General features: G+C 54.8%; 1 long non-coding RNA gene, 8 other non-coding genes and 2 pseudogenes across 9 annotated transcripts; all 11 read left to right on the plus strand.

Moving 5' to 3' along the window:
* Positions 1–1346: 1346 nt before the first annotated feature.
* Positions 1347–1426, plus strand: LOC128580176 (small nucleolar RNA SNORD115). Its single transcript, XR_008378510.1, has one exon. It is a non-coding gene; the product is annotated as a small nucleolar RNA SNORD115 (small nucleolar RNA).
* Positions 1427–4035: 2609 nt separating this feature from the next.
* On the plus strand, positions 4036–4115 carry LOC128580184 (small nucleolar RNA SNORD115). Its single transcript, XR_008378517.1, has one exon. It is a non-coding gene; the product is annotated as a small nucleolar RNA SNORD115 (small nucleolar RNA).
* Positions 4116–7022: 2907 nt separating this feature from the next.
* Positions 7023–7106, plus strand: LOC128580174 (uncharacterized; annotated as a pseudogene).
* A 963-nt stretch (positions 7107–8069) lies between these two features.
* Positions 8070–15775, plus strand: LOC128579833 (uncharacterized). The gene is made up of 8 exons (XR_008378281.1): positions 8070–8192; positions 8592–8636; positions 9389–9524; positions 10077–10211; positions 10616–10660; positions 11536–11755; positions 14941–14985; positions 15640–15775. It is a non-coding gene; the product is annotated as an uncharacterized LOC128579833 (long non-coding RNA).
* LOC128580177 (small nucleolar RNA SNORD115) lies at positions 8255–8335 on the plus strand. The gene has a single exon (XR_008378511.1). It is a non-coding gene; the product is annotated as a small nucleolar RNA SNORD115 (small nucleolar RNA).
* LOC128580181 (small nucleolar RNA SNORD115) lies at positions 10274–10354 on the plus strand. The gene has a single exon (XR_008378515.1). It is a non-coding gene; the product is annotated as a small nucleolar RNA SNORD115 (small nucleolar RNA).
* Positions 11815–11897, plus strand: LOC128580185 (uncharacterized; annotated as a pseudogene).
* LOC128580179 (small nucleolar RNA SNORD115) lies at positions 13017–13097 on the plus strand. The gene has a single exon (XR_008378513.1). It is a non-coding gene; the product is annotated as a small nucleolar RNA SNORD115 (small nucleolar RNA).
* LOC128580140 (small nucleolar RNA SNORD115) lies at positions 14602–14680 on the plus strand. Its single transcript, XR_008378477.1, has one exon. It is a non-coding gene; the product is annotated as a small nucleolar RNA SNORD115 (small nucleolar RNA).
* A 62-nt stretch (positions 15776–15837) lies between the features above and the next one.
* On the plus strand, positions 15838–15918 carry LOC128580188 (small nucleolar RNA SNORD115). Its single transcript, XR_008378520.1, has one exon. It is a non-coding gene; the product is annotated as a small nucleolar RNA SNORD115 (small nucleolar RNA).
* A 1528-nt stretch (positions 15919–17446) lies between these two features.
* On the plus strand, positions 17447–17527 carry LOC128580171 (small nucleolar RNA SNORD115). Its single transcript, XR_008378506.1, has one exon. It is a non-coding gene; the product is annotated as a small nucleolar RNA SNORD115 (small nucleolar RNA).
* Positions 17528–17544: the final 17 nt, after the last annotated feature.

The following is a 17544-nucleotide window of genomic DNA, read 5'->3' on the forward strand; positions in this document are numbered from 1 at the left end:
AGAAGTGGGTCAATCCAAGGGTGAAGTTCAGCAGTGCATGCGGTGCTAGCCTCAGCTCCAGTGCCCAGCAGCTCTGCTCCAGTCTTGCTCTCTCAGGAGCACCTGATCAGCTGCAGGCGCAGAGCATGAGCTTCCTTGGTCTGTTACTGTAGTTACTTAGAAGTTGGCAAAAGTCCACCTCGGTATATGGCCGATTGGTAGCAACCCTTGGCAGAGGTTCCTATGCTCAGCCAGTAGTGGTGTTGACCCTGGGTTTGGGCTGTGTCTAGTGGGACGGGGTGCAGAATCCCCAGCTCTGACAGCACCCACAGCAGGAGACTGGTTGCCTTGTGTGGACTGCCTTGGCATTTCTTATGTTCACCAAATCACACAATGTGAATCCCATTATGACTTTCTCTTAGTAATTAACTGATCTACTTCATGGCATCCTTTTCTCTTTTTCCTGAATATTCATTGAAATAATAATGACACAGGTCTTTATGAGTTATGGTAACTGTCTCAAAGATGTGATATTCTTTTAAGCCTAATTGTAGGAGTTAGAGAAGTTCACATGTTTACCCCTACAATAATTTCTTTCTTTCTTTTTTTTTTTTGCAGTTTTTGGCCAGGGCTAGGTTTGAACCCACCACCTCCAGCATATGGGGCCAGTGCCCTACTCCTTTTAGCCACCAGTGCTGCCCTATAATATTTTTATGTTGCTCTATTTTTTTGGTATATGTGGGTCATTGATAAAGACTCACAATATAAAAATCATAGAATGTCTGTCACAGTTTTGAAATTCCTGTGTATGGGTTGAGGATGGATATAATTACAATTGGCTTTATATCTGATCTAGAGTCTTATGTGGCTTCGTGAGTTTCATGTTATGGTAATTCATATCCAAAGGACCATGGCAAATGTTCCAGATATGGCTCCTTGAAGAAATAGACCAAAAACAAGCAATGAGGTGCTCTTGTGTCTGCATGATACCACCTGACCACGTCTCCACAAATCAAGAAACTCATCTGCTTTGTTCTTGTGTTTGGTGAATCAATGATCACAGTCTCACTAATGAGTCATTTTTGTGAGAGTAATCTCAATGAGTGATTAAGGAAAAGCATGTGTGAGCAATAGCCTATGAGAGATAAAGTATTTGGTTTGGACACCTGTCCTGCTTCTGTCCACATAGATAAAAACCCAGGAGGAAAAGAGCCTTTTGGACTGGTGGCAAATAATGCCACATCAGTAAATATCCTGCACAGAATGTACAGAACTTCAGTCCACTTTAGCACACAGGCTTCATAAAGCCGTGTCTGATAAACACTTTCAGGTTAAAGTTGAGGTATGTGAGAGAAGTTTCAGAATTTAGGCCAATGACAAAAATTTACATTATCTTAAAGAAAGATGATGGCATACTAATCATGCTCCCTAGGGCTATTCTGAGCCTTAGGCTTGCTTGTGATTCTGGAGCCAGAAGCAGGAATTGATTCATAATTACTCTCCTAGGGTAAATTTTATTTGGGGATCAAAAACATGAAACATTTGTGAGAAACTTGTTCTACACAACAATGCATTTCTAAGAAATTCTCAACCTTTAAGGTTTATTTAAGTGGTCTATAATTTCTATAGTATGACACATTTGAGGGGTTCATTTGGGGGGGTCTTTTGTCTCATTGTGTCTTTCAGTAATATGTGCTGTGAAGAATAAAACAATTTCACGGATAAAAAGTGAATGACTACCTCTGGTGAAAGATATAGTCTAAGATATTTTTGGATTAGTGAAAAACAATCCTTAAGGAAATAATGTTTACATATGCAAACAACCTGAAGAGTAATATGTGGCTTTCTTCTTTAATGAGGTACTGACTTACTAGATTTGATCTTGTGATAAAAATATTTTCTTTTGTCTGATTTTATGAAATTCAAAATTTTGATTCAATGGAAGACTAATACATTTACAACAATAAGAAGTGAGTGGCATCCATTGGTCACAGATACACGGGCTAATAAAAATTAACCTTAAGGCAGTAGGGTTATCATATTGTTAACCAATCTATTGATTGTTGTTACTGACTGGCAATCTATTGATTGTTGTTACTGACTGACATCTCAAGGTGACATTATAAGTTGAGAAAATACTATTACTTTAATATAATCCACAGTTCAATTCTCATATACACCACTATACATAACTAAATAGATATCTATATTGTCAAAAATAAGAATATAACAGAGAAATATGACTACAGGATTAATGAAGAAATGTTAAAAAAGGATCCTACTGACAAAAAATAGAAAATAATATTGAGTAACTTCATATTTGAAATAAAACTAAATGATCATTTATAATAAGGAGAAAAGACATACATGAATTTCAGCTGGCTAAAAATATATAAATAACTTCTTGTTAAAAAAAGAAAGATAATTCAAGAAATGATAAAATATGTGTGAAAAATACTACTCAAAGAGGCCTTATAAATAATACAGACCATGACATTCCTTTGATTTCAACTGTGTCTATTAAAATTGTCTAGGGACTTGACAATGGCAAATGCTACTAAATGATTCAGTTAATGAAGATGAAAACACATTATAAATGCAATATTCCAGGATTTATACTGCAAAAGTCACCAAAGTGTATAAAAACACACAACAAAGTAGGATATGTAGTGAGAGAGATAATCAATTTTCTAAAAATTCAATCACAAAGATTTTCAACAAAAATAACAATCCAACAACACAGAAAAGAACAAAATGTTAGGAATATGAAAGACATATGAAGACAAAGAAATATGAAGACATTTGTCACAGAGAGACATCGGAAGAAAAGAAAAAGAAAATGAAGATTAAAAATAAATTTATTAGGGTAATAAAAAGAGAATGATAAATGAATAGGATTCAAACAAAGAAATATAAAAAATTAGAATCAAATACTTACAAAGTAACAAGAGAGCAAAGCAAGAAAAGAGTAAAAAAGATACTATGTTTGAAAACTGTTAGGAAAACATAAAACAATCGAAGATGGGAAAAATTAAGAATAATTCATAAAAATACCACAGATCAAAAAAACACAGGTAAGAATTTTGGAAGAAAATTCTAGGATACTGTTATCGAAGGGGGAGGGAATTGTCTCACAGCCTGGACACCTAGAGGTGTGAGTATGGGGGGAGGGGCACCTCGAGATCGTCAGGGAGCTCAAAAGTGAGCAGCCCAAGCACACTCTCTAGACTGTGTGTCATGGGTCCATTCACCCAGGGGAGGTCAACAGGGTGGTTTCTTGCAGACCTAAAGCTCCTGCAATGTGTATTTCAGGGAGCTCTTCTGCCCAAGTTAGACTCCACAAGTCAGGACGGCAAATGAGTGGATATCCAGGGGCATCTGCCATGATTGCTAGGACATCGAGGATGGCAGCGCAGGTTGGGGACCGAAGTTCAGCCTGACTGCTACCATCATTTCCCTCTAGAAAGCATATGGGAAAGTTGACTATGGACTATAGGTTTAAATGGGACAGGGCACTGAAGTAGAGGCCCAGAGTTTAGAAATCATCAACTCAGGTCCGGTTGATGACCAGTTGATCAGCCTCACATTGGGGCTTTGGGATGCATTTGGCTTCCTGGCCACAGGTGACATCTAACAGTGAGGTCCTGGTTGGTATGCCTTTCTTTCTCCTGGCTCAGGGAAGTTCACACGCCAGACTCTTCCATGCTGATGTGATGTGGAGACCTGAGGGAGAGGCCAGTGCTCCATTGTATATTTCAGGGAGCCCTTCTTCCCAGGATGGCCCTCCAGCAGGGAGGATGACAGGTGAGTGGTTGGATTGGGACTTCAGCTGCAGAGCCTTTGCCATCTGACACTAACCTCCACCTACCCCTTGCAGATAGACATCCCATCCCTCGGGCCCAGTGTCGCTGGCCAGTGGCTCTCAACCAGGTGGCCAGCATGCACTAGGTGGAAGCTCGGGTCCCTCCTGGCCCCCGGCCTCCTGCATTGTGCTGTGGTGAGCTTCTCCACGTCCAGCTGCACATACCCGTGGGGAGGAAGGGGTTGCCATGGCTTGGCTCGATGATGACAACCGAATGTCTGAACAGAGGTGATGAATAAGAAAAATCATACACCAGAGGATTGAGCTGAGGCCCGGCCTAGGTGAGCGTTTTGCAAAAAAAGGATGCACGGATGTTGGTGTCCTAGAATGGGCAATTGTCTCTTAAGCCAAAAACAGGACACCCAGGAGGGCAGCTCTGGGGCCCCCTGGAGCTGGTCTGTGTGCTCCTCAAGGAGCACTCCAAGCTCCTTCTGCGGGCTGGGTGTCAGGGATCCATTTCCCTGAGGCAGGCACCGGGGGGCGCCTCCTGGCTGAGTTCGTGCTCACCCCCTTGTGTATTTCAGGGAGCCCCTCTGCCCAGGATGACCTTCCAGCAGGGAGGATGGCAGGTGAGTGGTTGTCTTGAGGCTTCAACTGTGACCAGAAAAGCCACCATGGGGCATAGTGGCGGCAGGTAGTGGGTTGTTGGGGGGGGTGGGCTGAGTTTCAGCCTGAGGCCATGTAGTTTCGGGGCCCCGAGTCTCCCAGGCTGGTGCGATGTGGAGACCTGAGGGAGAACCCTGGGCTCCACGGGACAGCGGCCCAGCTCAGGGCCACAGGCTGTATTTTCATGGGGGCAGGGTGCTCGGATAGAGGCCTATCCTCAGGAACTCCCCACCTCGGTTCCGGGTATCTGATTGGGGCTGTGAGGATGCACTTGGCTTCCTGGTCAGGGGCCTTGCTGGCCTGTGAGGTCACGAGCAGTAGATCCCACACAACACTGACACTGCTGCCCTGGCATGTGTCTTGGCAACAAGGGGCAGCGAGTTGCCCTTGGTCAGTCTGCTGGCCACAGAACACAGCTTTCCTGATCTGGCCCAAGCCCAGTAAGCCATCTGGGTTAGGGTTCTCTGCGACCCTGCATGAACAAGGGTCTCAAGGCAAACCACGTCTGGTCACGAGTGCGGATCTTTCCTGGGGTCCCCGAAGGGCATGCTTGCCTAAGTCAGCTGCCATCACAGAGAGGTGCGTGAAGCTTTGGGGACTAACCCCTGTCCTCCACCTCCCCCCCATGAGAAAGTTCCCAGAGACAGAAGTCCCCTTTCTTTGGCCTGCTGCCGCTGGCAATGGCTGTCAACCAGGAGCCCAGCGTACACTAGGTGGAAACTACTGTCCCTGTGGCCCCCCAAGCCTCCTGGATTTTGTGGTGGTTAACTACTCCATGTCCAGCTGCAGGTATGCATGGGGCGAAGGAGTGGCCTTGGCTTGCTTGGGTCGATGGTGACGACCTAAATTGTCTGAAGAGAGGTGATGAATTAAAAAGTCATATACCAGGGCGGCGCCTGTGGCTCAAGGAGTAGGGCGCCGGTCCCATATGCTGGAGGTGGTGGGTTCAAACCCAGCCCTGGCCAAAAAAAAAAAAAAAAAATACACACACACAAAAAAAGTCATACACCAGAGGATTAAGCTGAGGCCCAGCCTAGGTTAGGCTTTTGCAAGAGGAAGCCTCAATTTTGGGACTCCCGAGAGCACAGTTGTCACCCAAGCTGGAGTCTTGAGGGTCCTGAAGGGTCTCTCAGGGTGGGTGGGGCCCTAAGGAGGACTAGGCGCTCCCAAGTGAGCACCCAAAGCTCGCTGTGTGGGCTGGGTGTCAGGGGTCCATTCTCCCAGGAACAGGCCACGTGGGTGGCTCCTTGCTGAGCTCGCTCTCCCCCCCCCCACTCCATCGTGTATTTCAGGAAGCCCTTCTGCCCAGGTTGGCCTTCAGGCAGGGAAGATGGCAGGTGAGTGGATGGCCTGGGGCATCCGCTCAGTCAAGTAGGGCATGGAGTTGCAGGGGTGGGGGTTGAGGTAGGGGCCCAGGTTCAGCCTGAGGGCAAAGAGCGCCTCCCATTGGAAAGCCCATGGGCTCCCTCTTCTGAGGGAAGCTCCCTGGGAACGTGACCTCCACTAAGGGTAGGGCTGATGTCCTCCTCAGTGGCCTAGGTCCAGGTCCCCTAAGGCCCCAAGGAGCCCTCGTCAGAGGCCCAGGGCCACGCATAGCTCAGTGCAGATCTGGCCCCTAGGACGGCCAAGGTGCAATATCGGGTGGGTGTGTCCCTTCGCCGTGAATGGCTGGCTGAAATGGTACACTGAAATGTCCCAGCGAAGTTTGCCAGGGCTGGCTGGGAGGCCAGAGGCCATGTCCACGGTGGGAGGGAGTCGGGGCCTGAAAGGAGGAGCCATGCGACCCCGGGCCCCCACTGGCTCAGGTGGCTGTGCCGTTGTGTCTGAACTGTGCATGGAGTCACTTCTGAGGCAGACGCCTAGACTCCAGGGGTCAATAAGCCCAGCGAAGAGCCATGGCCGGTGTTTCATGGGGGCAGGGTACGCAGGTAGAGGCCCAGTGTCGGAAGCACCCCTCCAGAAAGGCGGGTAGCAGATTGGGGCTGTGGGAATGTCCTTGGCTTCCTGGACTGGGCCCTCGGGCTCACTCTGAGTTCACGGGCAGAAGAGCCCACCTGGAGCTGCCACCGCAGCCCTGAGGTGCATCTCGGGAGCAAGGAGCATTGAGATGGTCTTGGTCAGCCAGGTGACCGCAGGACGCAGCCCTGCCGGTCTGGCCCAAGCCCAAGCCCAGAAAGCCGTCTGGCCTGTGGTCCTCGAGATACCCAAGAAGCACTGCAGTCCTCGGCTACTCAGGGGCAGCGAAACTGGTCTCTGCTCCTGATTCGATCTGTTCTTGGGTCCCCGCAAGCCCATGCCTCCACCGGGCAGCCCCCGCACCCAACCCAAGAGGCTATAGAGCCTTTGGCGTCCAATACTGTCCTTCACCTCCCTCCCGCAGATGACGTCCTCACAGACAGATGTTCCATCCCTCGGGCCCAGTGTCGCTGGTCAGTGGCTCTCAACCAGGTGGCCATGATACACTAGGTGGAAACTCGGGTCTCTCCTGGCCCCCCAGCCTCCAGCATTGAGCTGTGGTGAGCTTCTCCACATCCAACTACAGCTACGCATGGGGAGGGAGGGGTTGCCATGGCTTGGGTCGATGATGACGACAACCTGATGTCTGAAGAGAGGTGATGAATAAAAAAAAAACATACACCAGAGGATTGAGCTGAGGCCCAGCCTAGGTGAGCGTTTTGCAAAAAAAGGACTCACGGATGTTGGTGTCCCAGGACAGGCAATTGTCTCTTATGCTGTAGACCTAGACGCCCAGGAGGGCAGCTCTGGGGCCACCTTGAGCTGGTCTGTGCACTCCTCAAGGAGCACCCCAACCTCCTTCTGCTGGCTGGGTGTCAGGGATCCATTTTCCCGGGGCAGGCCACAGGGAGTGCATCCTCGCTGAGTTCACGCTCCCCCTCCTTATGTATTTCAGGGAGCCCTTCTGCCCAGATGGCCCTCCAGCAGGGAGGATGGCAGGTGAGTGGTTGGCTTGGGGTTTCAGCTGTGATGAGGAAAGCCGGCATGGGGCGTGGTGGCAGCGGCTGGGGGGATGTTGGGGGTGTGGGCCGAGTTTCGGCCTGAGGCCATGCAGCCCGGACTCTCCCAGGATGTGGAGACCTGAAGGAGAAGCCTGGGCTCCACGGGACAGCGGCCCAGCTCAGGGCCACAGGCTGTGTTTTCATGGGGTCAGGGCACTCGGGTAGAGGCCCGGCCTCCTGAACTCCCCCACCTTGGTTCCAGGTATCTGATTGGGGATGGGGGAATGAACTTGGCTTCCTGGTCAGGGGCCTTGGCGGTTTGTGAGGTCACAGGCAGTAGATCCCACGCAACACTGGCACTGCCGCCCTGGTGTGCATCTCGGCAACAAGTAGCAGTGAGATGCCCTTAGTCAGTCGGCTGGCCGCAGGATGCAGATCCTTCTGGTCAGGCCAAGCCCAGTAAGCCATCTGGGATAGGGTCCTCTATGACCCTGCCCGAGAGAGGGTCCCAAGGAGAACCGCATCTGGTCCAAATGCGGATCTGTCCTATGGGTCTCTGAAGAGCATGCCTGCATGGGTCAGCCACCGCCCCCACCCCGAGAGGTGTGCAAAGCTATGGGGACTGACCCCTGTCCTCCACCTCCCCCTGCAGAGAAAGCTCCAGAGTCAGAGGTCACCTCCCTTGGGCCTGCTGCCACTGGGCAGTGGCTGTAATTGAGGAGCCCAGTGTGCACTAGGTGGAAATTGCTGTCACTCCTGGCCCCCCAAGCCTCCTGGGTTTCGCTATGGTGAGCTTCTCCATGTCCAGCTGCACGTATGCGTGGGGGGGGAGCGGTGGCCTTGGCTTATTGGGTTGATGATGACCACCTAAATTGTCTGAAGAAAAGTGATGAATAAAAAATTCATACATCAGAGGATTGAGCTGAGACCCAGACTAGGTGAGGCTTTTGCAAGAGGAATCCAGATGTTGGGGCTCCCGGGCAGGCAGCCGTCTCCCAAGCTGGAGACCCGGGGGCCCTGGAGGGCCTGTCGGGGCAGGCGACCCAAGCAGCACAGGGCGCTCCCCAGTGAGCACTCAAAGCTCGCTGTGTGGGCTGGGTGTCAAGGGTCCTTTCCCGCAGGGGCAGTCCCCATGGGCGGCTCCTTGCTGACCTCACTTTCCACCCCACCCCATCGTGTAATTTCAGGGAGCCGTTCTGCCCAGGTTGGTCCTCGGGCAGGGAGGATGGCAGGTGAGTGGAAGGCCTGGGGTATCCTCCCAGTCCAGTAGGGGATGGAGTTGCGAGGGTTGGGATGAGTGTGGGGGCCCAGGTTCAGCCTGATGGCAAAGAGTGCTTCCCGCTGGAAAGCCCATGGGTACCCTCTTCTGGGGGATGCTCGCTGGGAACATGACCCACCGAAAGCAGAGCGCATGTCCTCCCCAGTTGGTTAGGTCCAGGTCTCCTAGGGCCCCAAGCAGCCCCTTGACGGAGGCCGAAGGCCACGCACAGCTCAGTGCAGAGGTCATGTCCACAATGGTAGGGAGTACCATCAGGGGTACACAGGTAAAGGCATAGTGTCTGAAGCACCACACCAGGGAGAAGGATAGAAGATTTGGGCTGTGGGGATGCCCTTGGCTTCCTGACCTGAGCTCTTGGGCTCACTCTGAGTACACAGGCAGTAAAGCCCACGCAGAACTGCCACCGCAGCCCTGGGGTGCATCTTGGGAGCAAGGAGCACTGAGATGGTCTTGGTCAGCTAGCTGGCTGCAAGATGCAACCCTCCCGGTCTGGCCCAAGCCCAAGCCCAGGAAGCGGTCTGGCCTGCAGTCCTCTGATAACCGAGGGGCGCCAAGGCCCCTAGAGTAGCACATCTGGTCCTGCTCCCAATCAGATATGTCCTTGGGTCCCCACAGCCCATGCCTGCCCCACACAGCCCCTGCCCCCAACACAAGAGGCTGCAGAGCCTTTGGTGTCCAACACTGTCCTCCACCTCCCTCCCGCAGACGATGTCCAGGCAGACAAATGTCCCATCCCTCAGGCCCGGTGTCACTGGCCAGTGGCTCTCAACTAGGTGGTCAGCATGCATTAAGTGGAACCTCAGGTCCCTCCTGGCCCTTTGGCCTCCTGCAATGAGCTGTGGTAAGCTTCTCCACATCCAGCTGCACCTATGCATGGGGAGGGAGGGGTTGCCACGGCTTGGGTCCATTGGACAGCGGAAGAGTTCAGGGCCACAGGCTGTGTTTTCATGGGGGCATGGTGCTCAGGTAGAGGCCCGGCCTCCCAAAATCCCCACCTCAATCTGGGTATGTGATTGAGGCTATAGGGATGCACTTGGCTTCCTGGTCAGGGGCCTCGTTGTCCCGTGAGGTCATGGGCAGTAGATCCCTTGCAAAGGTGGCACTGCCACCCTGGCGTGCGTTTGGCAACATGGAGCAGGGTTAAACCCTTAGTCTGTCAGCTAACTGCAGGACGGAGCCCTCCTGGTCTTCTCATCCCAGTAAGCCGTCTGGGATAGGGTCCTCTGTGACCCTGGCAGAGAGAGGGTCCCAAGGGGAACCGCGTCTGGTCTCAAGTGTGGATCTAGCTTGTGGGTCCACAAAGGGGATACATGTGTAAGTCAGCCACCACCCCCACCCCGAGCGGTGTGTGAAGCTTTTTGGACTGACCCCTATCCTGTACCTCCCCCCGCAGAGAAAGCTCCCAGACAGCGATCCACTCCCTTGAGACTGCTGCCACTGGGCAGTGGCTGTCAACCAGGAGCCCAGTGTGCACTTAGTGGAAACTGCTGTCCCTCCTGGCCCCCCAAACCTCCTAGATTTTGCTATGGTGAGCTTCTCCACGTCCAGCTGCACATATGCGTGGGGGAAAGGAGTGGACTTGGCTTGCTTGGGTTGATGATGATGACCTAAATTGTCTGAAGACAAATGATGAATAAAAAAATCATACACCAGAGGATTGAGCTGAGGTCCAGCCTAGGTGAAGCATTTGTAAGAGGAAGCTGCGATGTTGGGGGTCACGGGCAGGCAGTTGCCTCCCAAGCTGGAGACTTGGGGGCCATGTAAGGCCTCTCGGGGTGGGCGGGGCTACAAGCAGGACTAGTTGCTCAGGAGTGAACACCCAAAGCTTGCTGTGTTGGCTGGGTGTCAGGGGTCCTTTCCCCCATGGTCAGGCCACATGGGCAGATACTTGTTGAGCTCGTGCTTTCCCCCCCACCCCATTGTGTATTTCAGGGAGCTGTTCTGCCTAGGTTGGCCCTCCAGCAGTGAAGATGTCAGGTGAGTGGAAGGCCAGTGGCGTCTGCCCAGTCCAGTAGAGCATGGAGTTCAGTCTGATGGCAAAGAGCACTTCCCGCTGGAAAGCCAATGGGCTCCCTCTTCTGGTGGAAGCTCCCATGGAACGTGACCCTCCCGAAAGCAGGGTGCATGTCCTCCTTAGAGGCCTAGGTCCAGGTCCCCTAAGGACCTAAGGGGCCCTTGTCAGAGGCCATTTGCCATACACAGCTCAGTGCAGGTCTGGCCCCAAGGACGGCCAAGGTACGAGATCAGGCTGGGGTGTCCCTTCGTCGTGAGTGGCCGGCTGAATGCTGGGCAGCACCAGGTGGGAATGCTCAGGGTCCACTGAAATGTCCCAGCGAAGTTTGCCACGGCTGGCAGGAGGCAATAGTCCACATCCATGGTGGGAGGTTGTCAGACCTTTGAAAGGAGGGGCCGTGTGGCTGCCGGGTCTCCACTGGCCCAGGTGGGTGTGCCCTTGTGTCAGGACTATGCAGGGAGTCACTTCTGAGGGAGACACCTGGACTCCAGGGGCCAGTAATCCCAGCTCAGAGCCAAGGCCAGTGTTTTCATGGGGGCGGGGTATGCAGGTAGAGTCTGTGGGGCTGCCCTTGGCTCCCTGGACTGGGCCCTCGGACTCACTCTGAGTTCATGGACAGTAGAGCCCACCCGGAGCTGTCACCTCAGCCCTGGGGTGCATATCGGGAGCAAGGAGCACTGAGATGATTTTAGTCAGCCGGCTGGCCCCAGGACGCAGCCCTCCCGGTCTGGCCCAAGCCTAGGAAGCAGTCTGGCTTGCAGTTCTCTGCAACCCAAGGGGCTCCGGGACCCCCAGGGCAGTGCATTTGGTCCCTGCTCCCAATCCGATCTGTCCTTAGGTCCCCGCAGCCCATGCCTGGGCTGGGCAGCCTCAGCCCCCACCCCAAGAGGCTGCAGAGCCTTTGGCGTCCGACTGTGACCTCCACCTCACCCCTGCAGACAGATGTCCCGTCCTCAGGCCCAGAGTCACTGGCCAGTGGCTCTCAACCAGGTGGCCAGCATGCACTAGGTGGAAGCGTGGGTCCCTCCTGGCCCCCCAGCCTCTTGCATTGAGCTGTGGTGAGCTTCTCCATGTCCACATGCATCTTCGTGTGGGGAGGAAGGGGTTGCCACAGCTTGGGTCGATGATGACAACCTAATGTCTAAAGAGAGGTGATGAATAAAAAAAAAAATCATACACCAGAGGATTGAGCTAAGGTCCAGCCTAAGTGAGCATTTTGCAAAAAAAGGACATGGATGTTGGTGTCCAGGGACGGGCAATTATCTCTTAAGCTGGAGATCTGGACGCCCAGGAGGGCAGCTCTGGGGCCCCCCCGAGCTGGTCTGTGTGCTCCTTCTGCAGGCTGGGTATCAGGGATCCATTTTCCTGGGGCAGGCCACAGGGGGCACCTCCTCGCATTCCCCCCCCTATTATGTATTTCAGTGAGCCTTTCTGCCCAGGATGGCCCTCCAGCAGGGAGGATGGTAGGTGAGTGGTTGGCTTGGGGCTTCAGCTGTGACAAGGATAGCCGCCATGGGGCATGGTGGCGGTGGCTGGGGGGCGGCTGGGGGCATAGTCTGAATTTTAGCCTGAGGCCACGTGCCTCTGGAGCCCGACTCTCCCAGGCTGGTGTGATGTGGAGACCTGAAGGAGAAGCCTGAGCTCCACGGGCCAGCGGGCCAGCTCAGGGCCACAGCCTGTGTCTTCATGGGGGTGGGGCACTCAGGTAAGGCCCGGCCTCCGGAATTCAACACCTTGGGTCCAGGTATCTGATTGGGGCTGTGGGGATGCACTTGGCTACCTGGTGAGGGGTCTCGGTATCCCGTGAACTCACCGGCAGTAGAACCCACGCAACACTGGCACTGCCACCCTGGCGTGCATCTCGGAAACATGGAGCAGCGAGTTGCCCTTGGTCAGAACACAGCCTTCCTGTTCTGCCCCAAGCCCAGTAAGCCATCTGGGAGAGGGTCCTCTGTGACCCTGCTAGAGCGAGTGTCCCAAGGGGCACCATGTCTGGTCCCGTGTGCAATCCATCCTGTGGGTCCCCGAAGGGCATGACTGCTTGGGTCAGCCACTGCCCTCACCCCGAGAGGTGAGCCAAGCTTTAGGGACTGACCGCTGTCCTCCACCTCCCCCATGCAGAGAAAGCTCCCAGAGACAGGGGTCCCCTCCCTTGGGCCTGTAGCACTAAGCAGTGGCTGTCAACCAGTAGTCCAGCGTGCACTAGGTGGAAACTTCGGTGCCTCCGGGCTCCCCTAGCCTCCTGGATTTCACTGTGGTGAGCTTCTCCATGACCAACTGCACTTATGTGTGGGGAAAAGGAGTGACCTTGGCTTGTTTGGGTTGATGATGATGACCTAAATTGTCTGAAGAGAGGTGATGAATAGAATAATCCTACACCAGAGGATTGAGCTGAGGCCCAGCCTAGGTGAGGCTTCTACAAGAGGAAGCCGCAATATTGGGGCTCCCAGGCGAGCAGTCATCTCCCAAGCTGGAGACCTGGGGGTGCTGGAGGGCCTCTCAGGGTGGGCGGGACCCCAATCAGGACTAGGCACTCCCGAATGAGCACCCAAAGCTCGCTGTGTGGGCTGGGTATCAGGGATCCGTCCCCCCTGGGGCAGGCCACTTGGGCAGCTCCTTGCTGAGCTCCTGATCCCACCTCCACCCCATTGTGTATTTCAGGGAGCTGTTCTGCCCAGGTTGGCCCGCTGCCAGGGAAGATAGCAGGTGAGTTGACGGCCCCAGGCATTTGCCTGGTCCAGTAGGGCATGGAGTTGCATGTGTGGGCGTGGGGGCCCAGGTTCAGCCTGATGGCAAAGAGTGCTTTGCGCTGGAAAGTCCATGGGAACGTGACACCCCCGAGGGCAAGGCTCATGTCCTCCTCAGTGGCCTAGGTCCAGGTCCCCTTTGGCATCAAGGGGCCCATATCGGAAAACGAGGGCCACACATAGCTCAGTGCAATTCTGGCCCCTAGGGTGGCCAAAGTGCGAGATCAGGCTGGGGTGTCCCTTCTCATGAGTGGCTGGCAGAATGATGGGCAGCTTCAGGTGGGAACACTCAGGGTCCACTGAAATGTCCCAGTGAAGTTGGCTAAGGCTGGCTGGGAGGCCAGAGGTCACATCCACGGTGAGAGAGAGTAGGGCCCAGGAAAGAAGGGGCCATGCAGCCCGGGGTCCCAATTGCCCAGGTTGGTGTGCCCTGTGTCGGGACTGTGCAGGGAATCACTTCTGAGAGAGACGCCTGAACTCCAGGGGCCAATAAGCCCAGCTCAGAGCCGAGGCCTGTGTCTTCATGGGGGCGGGATACATAGGTAGAGGCCCAGTGTCAGGAGCACCTCTCCAGGGAGGTAGGTAGCAGATTGGGTCTGCAGAGACACCCTTGGCTTCCTGGTCTGAGCCCTCGGGCTCACTCTAAGTTCACAGGCAGTAGAGCCCACCCGGAGCTGCCACCACAGCCCTGGGGTGCATCCGGATCAAGGAGCACTGAGATGGTCTTGGTCAGCTGGCTGCCCACAGTATGCAGCCCTCCTGGTCTGCCCCAAGCCCAAGCCCAGGAAGCGGTCTGGCTTGCGGTCCTCTCCTACCTGTGGGGCACTGGGGCTCGCAGGACAGCCCATCCAGTCCCTGCTCACAATCTGATCCGTCCTTGGGTCCCCGTAGCCCATGCCTGCGCAGCGCATCCCCCGCCCTACCCTAAGAGGCTGCAGAGACTTTGGCGTCTGACACTATCCACCACCTCCCACCCACAGACAGACGTCCGTCCCTCGGGCCCCGTGTCGCTGCCAAGTGCCTCTTAACCAGGTGGCCACATGCAATAGGTGGAAGCTTGGGTCCCTCCTGGCCCCTGGCCTCCTGCAATGAGCTATGGTAAGCTTCTCCATGTCCAGATGCATCTACATGTGGGTAGGAAGGGGTTGCCATGGCTTGGGTCAATGATGACAACCTAATATCTGAAGAGAGGTGATGAATAAAAAAATCATACACCAGAGGATTGAGCTGAGGCCCAGCCTAGGTGAGTGTTTTGCAAAAAAAGGACACAGGGATGTTGGTGTCCCAGGACAGGCAATATCTCTTAAGATGGAGACCTGGACGCCCGGGAGGGCAACTCTGGGGCCCTCGTGAGCTGGTCTGTGCTCTCCTCAAGGAGCACTCCAAGCTGCTTCTGAGGCCTGGGTGTCAGGGATCCATTTCCCCGGGCAGGCCATGGGCGGGGGGGTGGGGGGGATCCTCGCTGAGCTCGCAATTCCTGCCTCTGTGTATTTCAGGGAGCCCTTCTGCCCAGGTTGGCCCTCCAGCAGGAAGGATGGCAGGTGAGTGGTTGGCTTGGGGCTTCAGCTATGACCAGGAAAGCCACCATGAGTTTGTGCTGGCAGCGTCTGAGGACTTTTGGGGGGCTGGGCTGAGTTTCCGCCTGTGTCTCCTGGGCCCCAACTCTCCCAGGCTTGTGTGATTTGGAGACCTGAGGGAGAAGCCTGGGCTCCATGGGACAGTGGCCAAGCTCAGGGCCACAGGCTTTGTTTTCGTGGGGCAAGGTGCTCGGGTAGAGTCCTGGCCTCGGAACTCCCCACCTCCTGTCCGGATATATGATTGGGGCTATGGAGATGCACTTGGCTTCCTGCTCAGGAGCCTCGGTGGCCCTTGAGGTCACTGGCAGTAGATCCCACGCACGCTGGCACTGCCTCCCTTGCATGACTTTGGCAACAAAGAGCAGCAAGATGCCCTTGGTCAGTCGGCTAACTGCAGGACGCAGCCCTCCTGGTCTGGCCCAAGCCCAGTAAGCCATATGGGATAGCGTCCTCTGCGACCCTGCCAGATAGAGGTTCACAAGGGGAACTGTGTCTAGTCCCGTGTGCGGATCCTGTAGGTCTCCGAAGGGCATGCCTGCATGGGTCAGTAACCACCCCAACTCTGAAGGGTGGGCGAATCTTTGGGGACTGACGCATGTCCTCCACCTCTCCCCACAGAGAAAGCTCCCAGAGACAGAGGTCCTCTATTTTGGGCAGTTGCCACTACGCAGTGGCTGTCAACCAGGAGCCCAGCGTACACTAGGTGGAAACTACTGTCCTTCCGAGACCACGAGCCTCCTGGATTTCGCTGTGGTGAGCTTCTCCTCGTCCAGCTGCATGAATACATTAGGGGGTAGGGTTGGTCTTGCCTTGCTTGGGTCAATGATGACGATCTAAATTGTCTAAAGGAAGGTGATGAATAAAAAAATCATAAACAAGAGGACTGAGCTGAGGTCAGCCTAAGTGAGGCTTTGGCAAGAGGAAGCTACGATGTTGGGTCTCAGGGTGGGCATTCGTGTCCCAAGTGGGAGACCTGAGGAATCTAGAGGGCCTCTAGGTGTGTGCGGGACCCGAGTAGGTTGGGCACTCCAAAGTGAGCACCCAAAGCTCACGGTGTGGGCAGGGGGTCAGGGGTACATTCCCCCAGGGGCAGGCCATGTGGGCAGCTCCTTGCTGAGCTCCCGCTCCCTCATCCCAAACCATCATGTATTTCAGGGAGCCGTTCTGCCCAGGTTGGCTTTCCGGCAGGGAAGATGGCAGGTGTGTGGAAGGCCTAGGGCATCCGCACGGTCCAGTAGGGCATGGAGTTTCGGTTGCGGTGGGGGGGGCCCAGGCTCAGCAGATGGCAAAGAGCACTTCCGGCTAGAAAGCCCATGGGCTCCCTCTTCTGGGGTATGCTCCCTGGCTCAGGACCCCGTTGAAGGAAGGGCGCAAGGCCTCCTTAGTGGTCTAGGTCCAGGATCCAAGGGCCCCAAGGGGTCTTTTCGGAGGCCGTGGGTCACACACAGCTCAGGGCAGGTGTGGCCCCTAGAGCAGCCAAGGTGAGAGATCGGGCTGGGGTGTCCCTCCGCCATGATGGGCAGCTGAATGCGGGGCAGCTCCAGGTAGGAACGCTCAGGGTCCACTGAAATGTCCCAGTGAAGTTGGCAACGGTTGGCAGGGAGGCCAGAGGTCACGTTCACGATGGTAGGGAGTTGGGCCCCCAAAAGGAGGTGCCGAGAGGCCCCGGGAACCCCCTGGCCCATGTGGGTGTGCCCTTGTGTTGGGACGGTGCAGGGAGTCACTTCTGAGGGAGATGCCTGGATTCCAGGGTCCAGTAAGCCCAGATAAGAGCCATGGCCAATGTTTTCATGGGGTACGCAGGTAAAGGCCACGTGTCTGGAGCACCACACCAGGGAGAAGGGTAGAAGACTGGGGTTGTGCAGATGCCCTTCACTTCCTGACCTGGGCCCTTGGGCTCACTCTGAGTACACAGGCAGTACGGCCCACCTGGAGCTGCCATCACAACCCTGGGATGCGTCTCCAGAGCAAGGAGCACTGAGGTGGTCTCGGTCAACCACCTGGCTGCAGGACGCGATACTCCCAGGCTGGCCCAAGCCCAGGCCCAGGAAGCGGTCTGCCTGAGGTACTCTCCTACCAGAGGGGTGCAAACGCCCATGGGGCAGAGAATCTGGTCCCTGCTCCCGAGACCATCCATCCTTGGGTAGCCGCAGCCCATGCCTGCGCTGGGCAGACCCAGCCCCCACACCAAGAGGCTGCAGAGCCTCTGGCGTCCAACACTGTCCTCCATCTTCTCCCTGCAGACAAAGTCACCGCAGCAGACGTACCGTTCCTCCACCCAGGTGTCACGGGCCAGTGGATCTCAACGAGGTGGCCAGCATCCACTAGGTGGAAACTCGGCCCCCGACCTCCTGCATTGAGCTATGGTGAGATTCTCCATGTCCAGATGCATCTACGTGTGGGGAAGAAGGGGTTGCCATGGCTTGGGTTGATGATGACAACCTAATCTCTGAAGAGACGTGATGAATAAAAAAAAATCATACACAAGAGGATTGAGCTGAGGCCCAGCCTAGGTGAGCGTTT

This window comes from Nycticebus coucang, chromosome 2, assembly GCF_027406575.1.
Source record: "Nycticebus coucang isolate mNycCou1 chromosome 2, mNycCou1.pri, whole genome shotgun sequence".
NCBI classification, from domain to species: Eukaryota; Metazoa; Chordata; class Mammalia; order Primates; family Lorisidae; genus Nycticebus; species Nycticebus coucang.